Source organism: Equus przewalskii, chromosome 1 (assembly GCF_037783145.1).
Source record: "Equus przewalskii isolate Varuska chromosome 1, EquPr2, whole genome shotgun sequence".
Lineage (NCBI taxonomy): Eukaryota > Metazoa > Chordata > Mammalia > Perissodactyla > Equidae > Equus > Equus przewalskii.
The window spans coordinates 1,774,960-1,789,461 of NC_091831.1; the positions used below are offsets into that span (position 1 = coordinate 1,774,960).

Below are 14,502 nucleotides of genomic sequence, written 5' to 3' on the forward strand. Positions count from 1 at the left end.
GGAAAGATTATTACTTTCCCCCCAAGACGGGGGGCACCTACTGCCACCATTTCTACTCAATGTTGAACAAGAGCAGGAACTCGGAAGCATACCAAATGGAAATAAAGAAATAAATCATCTTTATTCACATATGACATGATCGTCTACATAGAAAATCCCAAAGAATCTACCTAGAACACATAAGAGAGTTTAGCAAGTTAAGAAGATAAAAGGTCAAAAGAGAAAATCAATTAAATTTATCAATTACATTTCTATATACGAACAAATGATTTTATTCCAAAAAATACCACTTGCAATAGCGCCAAAATAATATGAAAAACATAGAAATAAATCTAACAAAATATTTACAATATTTATACACTTAAACCCACAAAGCATTCTTGAGAGAAGATTAAATACCTAAATAAATGTAGAAATATGCATGTTCATGGATGACAAAACTCAATATTATAATGTTAGTTTTTCCCAAATTGAAATATAAATACAATCCCAACCAAAATCCCAATAGACTTTCTCTACAGAAACCGACAAGCTGTTTCTAAAATCGCTATGGAAAAAGCAGGTGATGTAAATTAAGCCGTTTTGGAAAATAACACATTTGGAGTTGCAAATCACTACCTGATTTCCAGCTTACAATAAAGCTACAGTAATCAAGACAGTGTGGTACTGATAGAAAGGCACACAGATCAGGGGAGAAGAAGAGAAAAATAGAGCCACATATTATCTGGTCAATTGATTTTTGACAAAGGATCAAGAAAATTCAATAGAGAAAAGATAGTCTTTTGAACAAATGGTGCTGGAACAATCACACGTCTATATGCCAAAACAAACAAAAAAGCCAAAAAACCCACAGCTCAACCTATACCTCACATGATATTTAGAAATCAAGTGGAAATGGATCATGAACTAATGTGAAATATAAAGCTATAGAACTTCTACATGAAAACATAGATAAAATCTTCATGATCTTGGATCAGGAAAACATTTCTTAGAGAGGGGAAAGAAAGCAAAAACTATACAAGAAAATCTTGACAAATTGGACTTCATATAAATTTAAACTTTCTTGTCTTTAAAAGATACTACTAAGAAAATGAAAAGACAAGCCCCAGATTGGGAGACTATACTTACAAAATACACATTTGATAAAGGACTTGTGTTCAGAATATATATTTTTTAAAACTCTCAAAATTCAGTAATAAAAAGACAACCCAATCAAAAAATGAGCAAAAGATTTGAAAGACCTGTCACCAAAGCAAATGTACAGATAGCAAATGAGCTATGAAAGAATGTAACATCATTAATCATTGGGGAAATGCAGATTAAAACCACGAGAAGACACCACTACACACCTATGACAATGGCTAACGTGAGAAAGACTGACCACACCAAGCGTCGGCAAGGATGTGGGAGAAACAGGACTCTCACAGGTGGCTGGGGGAGATGGAAAATGGTTCAACCACTCAGGAAAGTGCTTTGTTTTCTTAAAAAGTTAAATACACACCTACCATATGATCCAGGCCAGTATTTACCCAAGGGAAATGAAAGACTTGCACATGCATGTTCACAGCAGCTTTATTTGTAACAGCAAAAAACTGGAAACCATCCAAACATCAGTCCACCAGGGAATGGATAAACTAGGGTAACTCCGTACAGAGGAACATGGCCCAGCAAAAAAAAATACATAAATAAACTACTGATACATGCAACAATACATCTCAAAATAATTATGATGAATGAAAGAAGCTAGATCTAAAAAACCAAAAATACTACATGATTGCATTTATACTGCAATTCTAGAAAATAAAACTCATCTCTAGTGACAGAAGCAGATCAGTGGTTGCCTGGGGATACGGTGAAGTCGTCAGGGAGGAGCAGGAAGGAAGGAACGAAAGAGGCACGAAAACACTTTAGAGGTGATGGTCACATTCACTACCTGGAGCGTCAAGATGGTTTTGTGAGCGTGTACATATGCCAAACACCATATTTTACCATTAAAAAGACAAGTTTCAAAGCCATAAATACCATAGTGTATTGGTTGTTTGGGGGATCACTGATGAGAGCGGTTAAGTGGTCTTGTTCTTTTGGAAAACAATATGATAAGACAGACTCAAATCTTCAAAGTGCTTCAAACTTAACCTAGGAATTTCATCTAGGATTCTATTCCAAAGAGGGCATTCCAAATACAGAGAAAACGTCATGCTCGGAGATGTTCCATGCAATATTATTCATAATAGCGACAACTTGGAAACAACCTAAATACTTACGAATAAAGTAAGTTTCTGCACAATGAAATATCACGCAAACTTTAAAGTGATGCTCAAGAAGAATTTATTCTAAAAAGGAAAATGAGTATCTCATATAAGGGGAAAGACAGAAAACAAAACTATAATTGATAGAATGATCATAACAACGTAAAAAAAAGCAAAGAAAGGAAAAGGAAGATATTCTAAAATTTTAATAATTCATCTGTGGGTATTGGAAGAATGTGATTGTTTTTATCTTTTTTTCCTTTTCTAGACTTTTTTAAGTTTCCATAATGAGAATGTATTTGTTTTATGAAAGAAAAAAACCTATTTCATACAGAAAACACTCTGATGGCTTTTTTAGAACTCTGAAGACCACCAGCACCCAGAAAAGATCCCCAAGTGGAGTATCCACAGGCTGGGAGGAAACCATGTTGCTCGTGTGTCGACGGAGGGTGTGAATCTAGCGACCGTGTTTCTGAGCCATCGCCTGTCAGTTAGGGAAGAAACCGTCTCTCCATTCTTCTCCGAGTTTGTTCCAGCAAACACTGCAACTGCCCCAAGCTGGTGCCACGACACCCCCATGATGAGGACATCTGCATGGGGCTTTGGGCTCTTTTAAAAGCCAGGAAGACTGAGCGCTTCTTAAATGAAACAAACATCCCTGAAAATGTGAAAAAGTAGGTGGTGAGGCCAGTTTCAGAAGCTGGGTTCCTCTCTGCTTTGGACTTACAGAAAAATAATAGTAAATAAATGAATGGAAGTAAACGAAAAGGTCTTCCAGGAGCAAGCCAGATCCCTTTCATGGAGCAAAGATTACAAATGGTAATTAATGATTTGAAGAATTTAAGAAGCAGTAGAGTAATTAAGAAGTACTTCTAAAGGGATAATAACAGGTTTAGACAGGTGATTCTGGGACCCCACTAATGAACAGCGGATGAATACTGCCACGGCCCCTCATCAGGAGCCATCGGCTACTCGCCACCCCGTTCCCTCACCAGGGCTCCAGGCAGGCTGCAGAGCTCTCCAGTTGGGTCAGACTCTACACCAGCTGGGACTGCGCCCCGCTGCATCCCTGTGGGGCTGCATCCCATGGATGCCACACTGAGTGCACAGTGATCACTTGCCGGACGGATAAACAGTAGCGATGGGCTCGATAACGCAGCCGGCTACTGACCTCTCCAACCAAGTGCCACCACCACTCTAATTCTCTTTGCCAAACGCCACCGGAAGGTCCTTCTGGCCTTGGGCTTTGTCTTCTCCCCACCCTGAGATCAGAGCCCACGCTACAAGCCAATTTTGCTTTTTAATAAAACTCTGAAACGGATGTGCCAGCTGGCCACACCAGGAGCCGACCACACAAACGTGTGGCCTGCACGCAGAGGTGAACATCCAATTCAAACATGGAAAACCTCTCTAACATCCCTTTGAGCTTTAAGAATAGTCTAAATGTTGACGCTTCCTCATTAGAGTTCATTTCCAACAAAACGCAGGAGCCCACTGAAAGGTTTGCCCAGGGGGACCTAAGTATAGATGGGATGGATTCCCACGTCCTTCCTGTTCTGACTCTCCCACCCCTATCATCAAGAGAATGCTGGATCTCAGCTTAACATTACACAGCAGACAGCGTGGACTTGGGAGAAAGTGTTCTCGAGGGTGTAACACACACCATCCCCTTAGGGGAAAAACAGCCGAGGCCTCCACACCATCAGCCTCACCTCCACACCATCAGCCTCGCCTCCCCACCATCAGCCTCGTCTCCACACTATCAGCCTCACCTCCACACCATCAGCCTCGCCTCCCCACCATCAGCCTCGTCTCCACACCATCAGCCTCGCCTCCACACCATCAGCCTTGCCTCCCCGAGGCCTCCACACCATCAACCTCGCCTCCCCACCATCAGCCTCGCCTCCCCACCATCAGCCTCACCTTCCCGAGGCCTCCACACCATCAGCCTCACCTCCACACCATCAGCCTTGCCTCCCCGAGGCCTCCACACCATCAACCTCGCCTCCCCACCATCAGCCTCGCCTCCACACCATCAGCCTCACCTTCCCGAGGCCTCCACACCATCAGCCTCACCTCCACACCATCAGCCTTGCCTCCCCGAGGCCTCCACACCATCAACCTCGCCTCCCCACCATCAGCCTCGCCTCCCCACCATCAGCCTCGCCTCCACACCATCAGCCTCACCTTCCCGAGGCCTCCACACCATCAGCCTCACCTCCACACCATCAGCCTTGCCTCCCCGAGGCCTCCACACCATCAACCTCGCCTCCCCACCATCAGCCTCGCCTCCCCACCATCAGCCTCACCTCCCCGAGGCCTCCACACCATCAACCTTGCCTCCACACCATCAACCTTGCCTCCACACCATCAGCCTCGCCTCCACACCATCAGCCTCGCCTCCCGGGCTGCTCCCCTGAGCCGGCCACCACCGACAGGGCATTCACACCGAGCCTCCACAGGAAGGAGGACCCAGGTGGCTGTTCAGAGTCAAAGCAATGCTGGGTCAACCAACCACCAACCAAGGCAGATTTCTAGAAAAAGCAGCAGCTCAAAGAGAATTTTCATAAGTTCATAGTGCACAGAAAATGTCACTTGGGGGAGAGTTCCTCCTCACCCGGGATTAAAGATTTGATTGGTCCAGCTAAACGCCCTAACCTCAAAGTTATCGGCTTGTGAACACAGAGGTTAACTGAGTCTACAAGGTCTGTGGATCTGAAACATTCACAACCTTCCTCTGGAGTCAAATCCTTCATCCTGAGCGGGACAGAACCACCCAGCACAGAATTCATTCCCTTCTCGAGGCTTGGGTCTGGCTTCACTTGGAGGCCAGGCTCTTCTTGAGCCCCATCCTCTGTCACTGATGTGGTTTCCTACAACATTGTTTGTCAGCGGTGCCTGCCTGTAAAGTGACGAATGCAAGTGTGTCCTGATGGAACTTCCCAAGATGCCATAAAGTGCTGGCAAGCACTCACTCAGCCCCCGAGGGCCTTCAGGAAGGACGCGGGAGGGAACAAACACAGCCCCGCCCTGCAGCACAGTCCTCGGCTGGTGGATAGGCCTCCTCTGAGGAAGGCAGTTCCAGCCAGCACCTGGCCCTCCGGATGCGGGACACAAGCATCTCCAGCCTGGGGCCCTAAAGCACGCCTCATGCTGGTCAAAACTCACCTGGGGTGCTCGATCAACAGCTCTGTGTTTTTGAGATGGGAGGTACACGCCCATGGGGTTCGTGGAGGAAGGCTGGGTGGGGGGATGACATTTTCAAAAAGATATATTATCTCTGTGGGGGCTGGCCCCGTGGCCGAGCGGTTAAGTGCGCGCGCTCCGCTGCAGGCGGCCCAGTGTTTCGTTGGTTCATGTCCTGGGCGCGGACATGGCACTGCTCATCAAACCACGCTGGGGCGGCGTCCCACATGCCACGACTGGAAGGACCCACAACGAAGAATATACAGCTATGTACCGGGGGGCTTTGGGGAGAAAAAGGAAAAAATAAAATCTTTAAAAAAAAAAAAAAAAGATATATTATCTCTGTGGTCCACACGCCCTGGGCTTTTTCAACCCCTGTACTAAAGAGGGCTATTTCGGGGCCTGAATGGAAAATTAACATCACCACCCATTCCACATCAGGCTTGTGCGTCTGGAAAGGGAGGAGGCAGGAAGCATAAAGAGATGCGGTGTCTGTCCCGTGTGGAATTCCCAGTTCACAGAAGCCCATGGTCAAGACGGGCCCTCCAAGACTCACAGTTATCTTAAAGCAGCTAGTTCCAAAAATGGGGGCTGAGGAATAACCCTTTCCTTCCAGCTCCCTGGCCAGGGGAATACCAGCCAGGGTCTAGATATCGTCGGATAGGGTCTTAAAGGGGTGAGTCTTCCAAGGGCTGTCTGAGTAGTAACAGGAACTGACATGCCTTCTGTGCTGGTGCGTCGCTTGAATCTAACAGGTGTCCCCCAGAGTATCACAGAATCGAGGAAAAGAAAACTTCGATAGAGACGCGCATGCCCACATATTCCTCCACCACATCCTCAGCCCTAAGAAGGAACGTACTGTCGTCTTCAAGATCCACACTGACCTCCCTGCTGGAGTCCCCGGAGAGCCTCCAGCAGAGGCGGGCCGCCCGCTGGCAGCGCTGCCCATCACCGAGGGCATGCCACGGCCTGGGCGCCTCCTGCTGCTCTGCTCCCGTCAGGGACCCAGGGAGCATTTCGCTCCCCAGCTGTCCAAAGGCCTAGATCTACTGAGAAGAGACTCAAACCTCCAACTCTATCTTGGTTTTGAACGAAAAACAATCCTCTGTGTTTTGTTATTGGGGACCCACAGCAGCATCAGAGGCCACGGCAGGTGTTGGTCTCCAGCCAACTCGCACAGTCTCGTGGCTAATCTCATTTACATCTCAACAAGCAGCACAATAGTTAACTGAGTTCCAAATCACCTGTGATATTCTTTCCACCACAAGCCTGCCAGGCCCCATCAACCACCGATTTTCTCTGTACAACGGGAGAAACTGAGGCACAATGTAATAACCACCACTTCTTTTGAAGAACAGTGTTGGAAATCAGTTACTAAGCTGTTGTTACCCAAAAGCACTTGAGTTCTTTGCATCAGAAGTGATGTCAATGGACAAATTGATTCTTGATTAAGTTTTAAAGAGAAGACACCATCCAACCAAGGGGCAGGGGAGTATGAGCGCCTGACGCAAACATGCCCTGTTATTAAAAGGAAAAGAAGGCCGGAAGGAGTCCCACCCATCAGCCCAACCAGGCAAGGTGGGGCCTCTCGCCGTGCAGAGAAGTGCTCTGCTGCTGTGTCCATGGGGTGCTCACCACACCCAGCACGGAGTGAGGTCACAACCCACATCCCCCCACGGCTGCGTGTGAAGAAGCTCCAGCTCGAATATGGATCAAACAACAGGCGTGTTTGAGAGGGGAAACCTGGTGCCCTGAGGGAAGCAGGCCCAGCCCTCCCCAAATGCACGCAGGAGCTTGAAGAGAAAAAGGACAGAGTGAGCATCTTCCTCTGTGATATTCTTTGCACACTTAAGAGGACATATTGCCCCACGCTGTTAACTTTCCGGCTACATATGTACATACACTAAATATAGAAGCGAATTCAAATTGAACAAACCTGTGCAGAAAGACCTCGGCCCAACTGGAAAACAGCAAAGCCTCTGCAGCGTTCAAAAGAAACACTTACACCCTCGACCCCTCCGGTCGTGCCCTTCTCACCCATGTATCTTCTTCCCCGACCAGGTGCATCTTTCCCAGCTCGTCCGAGACTCCGTCCAGCCGAGGCAACCAGCTCCAAGGGTTCTATGACTCAGCAAAGCGCTCAGCTTTATTTTTCAGATGGAATTTACCACGCTGACTACATCCAGGGGGAGGGACCATCTCCCGGCCGTTTCTAAGCAGATGCCAGTAGCCGGATCACTAACCTCTCCCGAGCCAGCGAGCGAGCTTGTAAATGCTACACCCAGACAGGCGATCTCAGACGCACCCAGCGTCGTGCTCCATTCAGAGACCGCATAGACGACTGCTGGGGGCGGAGGAGGAAGCTGTCTGCTCTGCCTGCTGGTACAGGCACAGCCACGTAAATGGGATCCTGACAGCTCCTTCTATTCACACAAGGAGGGATCCTGGACTCGAGGTTGGTCTGGCCACATCCTCACAGGAAAGACAAGCGAGGAGCACAGCCATGGAGGATAATCCTGTCCCGTGCTCCCCTTGGCATCCAGCTGCCTCAGGAGAGCACTCTGGCGCTCTTTCCCTTAGAGAATCCCCTCTGGATTTTACGCAGCTATGAGGTCAACGACGTGAATGAACTTCCACTCCAACGGGTGTGTTTTATTTTAAATGGTGGGGTGATAGAAGGGATTAATATCCATTAATTAAGAGTGAAAACGTGGAAATGAATCGGACCAATAAGCCAGCGCCACTTGCTGTGCGACTGTCGAGCGCATGAGCCCGCCCTGTCCCGACGCTGTGATCAACCTCCGGAGCAGCAAAGGGCGGTTGTGTCGGCTCTTCAGCAAATGCAGGATCCCGCAAGGTTTCCAAGCGGAAGGCACCCGAAGCCAGCTGCTCTGATTTCATCACGGAAACAATTAAGATGGTGATGACACAGCCCTGCACTTCACTGTCCTGCCCAGGACAGAAGCCACGGCTGCATTTGAGTCTAGAACCGAGACTGGACGAGGGACATGGCGCCGGCCCTGGTTCTCCCCAGTTAGTGCCGCAATAGTTGTCAGTGAGGGCGCCACCAGCTCTGCCTGCACCCCGCCCCTCCCTCCCTCCCGCCCAAATGTCCAAACTTCACTCCAACACTAGACCCAGAGGCCATCTTTTCGACAGGAACCCACAGAGTAAATACCGATGATAATAAAGCATAATACGATAATAATAGTACAAGGGAAACCCCAGCTTTTGGTTACACTTGCTGCTCGCCTAGATCTGGTTAACTCTAATGAGACGGGACGATTACCAGGTCTTTGTGACTAAGGCCATCACTGTGCCTTTGGCAAAATATTAGTGATGACAGTAAAAGCTCTCTAACAGTTGACATTCTTCTAAGCTCTTCATGTATTCTAAGTCACTCAATAGTCATGATGACCCCACTGGTGACTTGTTATCACCTTCTCTTTTTCACAGGTGAGGAAACTGAGGCACCAGGAGGCTGGGCAGCCTGCCCACAATTGCACAGCCTGCAGGTGCTGAGCCAGGATGCAAACTGGGGTGGGGGGGTGACCCTGGAGACCAAGCTCCAAACCACGGCCCTGTGCCAAGGGCACGTGACGGGGCCCTGAAGCGAGAAGGGGGCCACTCTGTGGGGTCTGTTTGGGCCCCAGTGCCCCACCTCAGAGGGCAGCTACTCATGAGGTCAGAGGAAGACGGCAGGAGGTGACCTGTTGAACCTGCCACCCTTTAACCCAGCAATGTGACTCCTAGGAATTCATCCCAAGGAAATGATATAATCATGGTGTTTGTGTATAGATTTTATTTAAAAATCCTTTTATGGCACTTAGCCTGTGCCAGGCGCTGCTCTGAGAACTTTAAATATAACTCATTTAAGGATGATTATGGCAACATTGCCCATAATATAACAGTGAACAATTGGAAGCTTCCTAAATGTCCCAGAACAGAGAGATCATTTACATAAACGATGGAAGGCACATAGACCAGCAGACCGTGGCACCAGTTAAAAATGGCCTAAGTCTACACTCACGGACACGGAGAGATGTAAACAACATGCTGTTAGGTTTTTTCCTAAAGCCGCTAGAAAAAAGTGTGTATAGTATGATCACATTTCTATTTTTAAAAATAAGCACACGTGCATTAAAGATAGACATATAGACCAAAAGAGCAGAGTAGAAAACCCAGAAATAAACCTTCGCATGTCTGGTCAAATGATGTTTGACAAGAGTGCCAAGACCATTCAATAGAGAAAGGACGGTGTTTTCCACAAACGGTGCTGGGAAAACTGGACATCCACACGCAGGCTTCCGTGCCTACGACCAGCTGTCCGTCCTTCACCCTCTGTCTCTGTTGGGTCAGCCGTGCTTCATTGCTTTGAAAGAGGCCGTTATATACGCTGGATATTAATCCGCTGTTGGGGACGTCTTGGCCAGTCTTTCCATTTTTATGTTGTCTTCTATCCTGCAGAAACTTTAAATTTAATATTTATCCATCTTTTCCTCTGTTTTGTGATGTTTTTGTCTCTGGCTTAAGAAATCCTTTCCTGACACATTAAGACATCCTCCAAGCTTTCCTTCTAAAGGTTTCGCAGTTTTCCCTTCAACAGAGGTCTTCTCATGTGCAAAACCCCTCCGCAGCGAGGAGGCCATCTCTCCCAGTGACCTCGTGGTGCCAGCTTGGTCATACTCCCCTCCCGTTCCCTCGGGACTCGAGGCCGGTCTCTGTCAGTGTCTGCAGCAACATCACACTGTTTCGTTACTCAATTTTGTAGGATGTCTTGCTATCTGGTAGGGTTCATCTCCTCCACCTTGGTGGTTTTCAAAGGTGGCCTTTTCAACTATTTATTCTTCTATGTCAACTTGTCCAATTCAATGAAAACCCTGTTTGGATCTTGATTCGAGTTATGCTGAACTTACAGATTAGCTGGGAGAGAACTGACAGCTCTGACCCTCAGCCTTCTTGTACGTGGACACAGTATCATTTTCCGTTTATTTAGGACTCTTTTTTGTGTCTTTCAATGAAGTATCATTTTCTCCAAACATTGTGCACAACTTTTGACATATTGACTCTTAGCTGCCTAACTCTGTGCCACAATCACGAGTGGCATTTCTGTGTGTGCTGCTGCATTCCCACACCATAACCAGCAGAAAGAGGGCGTATGGAACACTGCTGGTTTTTTTATATTGACCTTGTGCCAGCGACCTGCTGAAATCTCACCAGTTCTAATGGTTCATTTCCACCTTCTCTAGAGAAGGCAGTTCTGTTTCTTCCTTCCCAGTCGTCATACTAGCACCTTCTCTCTCCTGTGCCCTCATGCTGGTAGGACTTCTGGTACACTGCTGAGGAGAGGTAGTGATGATTAGCATCTCTCTCACTTCTTTCTTAAAGAGAAATGCTTCTAACGGTCCACCATTAAGTATGACATTTGCTGCAGGATTTTGACAGATTCCTTTTATCACGTTAAAGAATTTATCTGTATTCCAAATTTGCTAAGTGCGTATTTTTTTAAAATTGTGAATGGGTGTTGGAATTTATCAAACGCTTTTTCTGGATCTGTTGGAACAATCGTAGTGCTGTCCCCCTGTCCTTCAAGGCCTGGTCTGTGTCTGCTTCTGCCCTCCCCCCAACTCCGACCCCCCCCCCCCCGGGTGACCTGCTTGGACCCACCTTGACATCCGTCCTGGTTGGGAGCTCAGATTGCATCATTTGAAGCCTCAAAGTTGGGAAAGGCACAGCTTGGCTCTTCAAAGTCTCCCTAAGTGCTTTCCCCACCCAGAGTGAGCAGAGACAAGACAAGGCTCCCAGTCACCTCTCGGGGCTGGTGGGTGTTTCCAGTCCACCTCAGGAGGGGCAGCCCTTCCAGGTCCGAGCACTGTGCCCAGTTCCCTTCAGCAAAATTTTATCTCCTCTTCCCACCCCACGTGGACGGGACAGTGCAGGCCTCTGGCCCTGCGACAGCAGCCAGCCTGCCAACCCCCACCCCCACAGGCAGCTGCAGCTCGAGGCTCCGGTGAGATTTCTAGATTTCTTTTCTAAAACCCAGATCAATTTCTCTTTCTTTCCCTCCCACTCCCGCCCTCTCCCCTGCGAAATGAGCTGGAGAGAATTGGAGATGGCTCCACCCTGCATTCTCGAGTGTGTGAAGGAGAAGCTTGCTCAGCCTGTCTTCCCTGGCCATCTTGACAGCAATTCCATTTACTTCTAAACAGCAGCTCTACTCTGACACAAACAGCTTTTAAAAAAAAGTCACTTCCCAATTCCCCTCTGGTTCTCCAAGGTAAAGTCAGCTTTCTTCTGGCAATCTGAGCTCCCGTGAGTCAGCGAAGCCTGCAAGAGCAGATGGGCAGCGGTGGGCCCCAGGTGCCTCGGCCGCAGGGCCCCTGCTCGGGGGCTCAGCTCCGCCTGTCCACCCGCCTCAGCAAAGGCGCGGCCGCCATGTCCGTCCTGAGGTCGCAGCTTCCTGAGGGGCTGTCCTCCAGGCACCGAGGAGGAGGCAGCGCAGAGCCACTGAGAGTGACAGGAGCAGCAGGGCCGGGGCGGCTGGCCCTCCTTCCTGGAAGGGCAGCTTGGTCTTCTGCACGTGGCCACAGTTACCATGTAAACACTGTCTTTCCTGAGAAATATATGAATGGCGGTGTTTGCAAGGTCCCTCCTGACCCGGACAACTCGATCATTCCACACCCTTGTCCTCAGTAAAACAGGCTTCCTCCAAGAAGAAACGAGACTTTTAGCAAATCCTGGCTCGTACTGAAACATTCAAGTGCACATTCCTGCGGCCGAGGGACAAATGTCCCCTGGTGGGCAGAGTCAACACTGGCACAGATGGTTCATCACGATGACACACACTGGTCACTCCTGGGACGCTGACCACTGTCCCACAGGCACCGGCAGCCCCAGAGGCCTTCCAGGGAAAGCTCGTTAGGGGAAGAAAGGCTTCTCCTCCCACCTGCAGGTGAGTTTAGCAAAAACCAGAGACCGTTCCATCGCAGACTGCTGCAGCCAGAACGCACACGGGACAGAACGGGCCCTGCCGTCGGCCGCGTGGACAGCTGTTCCGAATCAGATGGAAAGAACCAGCATCCAGAAGTTTGGACGGAGAGCTTATCCCACACTGCGTGAGCCTGTCACATGACACCTCTGTCCCACTAGAGCATAAAGAGCCTGGGGACGGTGGACGAACACCCGGAACAGAGAGGCCACCCTGTGAACATGGAGCAGCAGGGGCTCCGCTCCCGTCTGGAGCTAGAACTGCGGGCTTGTCTGAGGATTCGCCAAAGGTAACGAAGGGGCTTTGGCATCCCAAGCCAAACCTCTCTTTTCAGTGGTGCCTTCCATCGAGATGGAACGTGCTTCTCCAACAACCTGGTGTGTGCCCCGCCCGCTGCGTCACGTAAGGGGCGTTACTGTCTTTCTACACACGCATCCGTGGAAAAGCCAGGACGACATGAGGAACACACGAGAAGAATGCTAAGAAGCGCCTTTGCCAGCTTCACTGGGCGCATCGTGCGTCTCTGCGTTTCACCAGCTGAGTGTGTGCTGGGAGCTCCCCTGGGAAAGTGGAGCTCTCTTCCCTCTGGGCCGCTCACACCTGCACACCCGGGGCCCCAGCACACCTGTGCCCGCTCGGTAGGGGCAACACACCTGCGCGTCAACTAGTTCTAGAGCCCCCATTAACCTCAGCTTCAGAAACCAGCTCCTCAGCCCCATTTTGCGTTTCCACCCACAGATGCTACACAAATACTTCCCCAGACGGGAGCAGCCTCATGCCTCACGTCCTTGCCCGTCTGCGGCACCAAATCAGGCCCCAGGGCCCCGACCTCAGCCCACACCCACCTGTCTGTTGCTGTCACAAGGGTCCAAAGCGCATCATCACCAGAGGATGAAACACTCACCACCACGGCCGAGCAGCCCCAGACACATGGTCGGGCCCTTGATCAATAACTGTGAGGAGAGGGTGGGGTGGCGGGGGCTTAGACGCGCAGGTGAAGCATCTGCAGAACTCCCACCTGGCCCAGGGAGTGGCCGGCTGTCGTCCTCTTGCTGGGATGACACTCGAGCCGCTCCCTGCATTGCACACACGTGTGCGGTGTGAACACAGTGCCATTGTGTTCAGCACTAACTACAATGTGTGTTTAATCCAAAGCCACACAAAGAATACGCCGTATTCATGCCACGGAGAGTGAGGTGGGCGGTTGTCCCAGGCTAGGACTGAAGATAACGCCCCTTTCATGGGGTTAGAAACACAGCACACAGCTGCCCTTGTTCCAGCCACAGGTGCCCATCCCAGGGGTTGACACGTGGCTGCATGAGGAAGAGGAAGGGGTGACAGCATGGAGGCAACGAAAGGCTGAGCGAGACACACACTCTCAACTGTTCGGATGAGTGACGGCCAGTCACTGGGCCTGAGCTGGGAGCCTGGGGCCCTTCCCAACCAGGCCCGTGCCTGGTCTCACGGTACTGACACTACCCAGCGAGGCAGCATCTCAGATGCCACGGGTGTCCTGCAACGCATCCTTCTGTCTGTCCTTCCTCCAGCATGGCTCCAGTGGTCCCACCCAGAAGTGCACCGACCAATGACCAGCTGCCAACACAGCCCTGTGTGGTGGCCTTCCCTCCTGCCCCCCGCCCCCGGCTCACTCTTCCCCATCCCCATTTCTGTCCCCTGGGATCCCTTCCTAAAATGCACGCCCTACAGTAGGGGTGTCTCACGTCTGCCCTGGGGACGGAGGGGCTCTGGGGGGACCTAGGGCTGAGAGTACTGGTGGCTGTAGACAGCAGCCTCAGGGGGGCGATTCTGGAGCCCATGGAGGGATTCTGGAACCCAGGGGGGGATTCTGGAACTCGGGGGGATTCTGGAACCCGGGGGGGGGATTCTGGAACTCAGGGGGGATTCTGGAACTCAGGGGGGATTCTGGAAATCGGGGGGGGGGGTTCTGGAACCCATGGAGGGATTCTAGAAGTAGATCCTTCATCATTGGGCAAGGTAAGGGCCCCACTGCTGGTGGAAGGGGGCCCTGGAGTGCAGAGGACTCCCTGGTGGTGGATGGGGATGAGGGGCAGGTGGGAG

The 14,502-nt window shown here is 50.1% G+C and overlaps 1 protein-coding gene across 50 annotated transcripts in view; it reads right to left on the bottom strand.

Annotated features, from left to right (window-relative positions):
• JAKMIP3 (Janus kinase and microtubule interacting protein 3) overlaps positions 1-14,502 on the bottom strand; it is a 129,402-nt gene that overhangs the window by 98,328 nt on the left and 16,572 nt on the right. For 4 of the 50 annotated variants that reach the window (XM_070559002.1, XM_070558779.1, XM_070559935.1 and 1 more), the window contains exon 1: positions 7,473-7,596. The exons of 31 other annotated variants lie outside the window; for them this stretch is intronic. The gene's annotated coding sequence lies outside the window, so the exon portion shown is untranslated. Of the gene's footprint in view, positions 1-7,472; positions 7,961-13,268; positions 13,594-14,502 lie in introns of those variants that run through there. 15 more of the 50 variants (XM_070559798.1, XM_070558698.1, XM_070559532.1 and 12 more) reach the window with 12 other exon arrangements.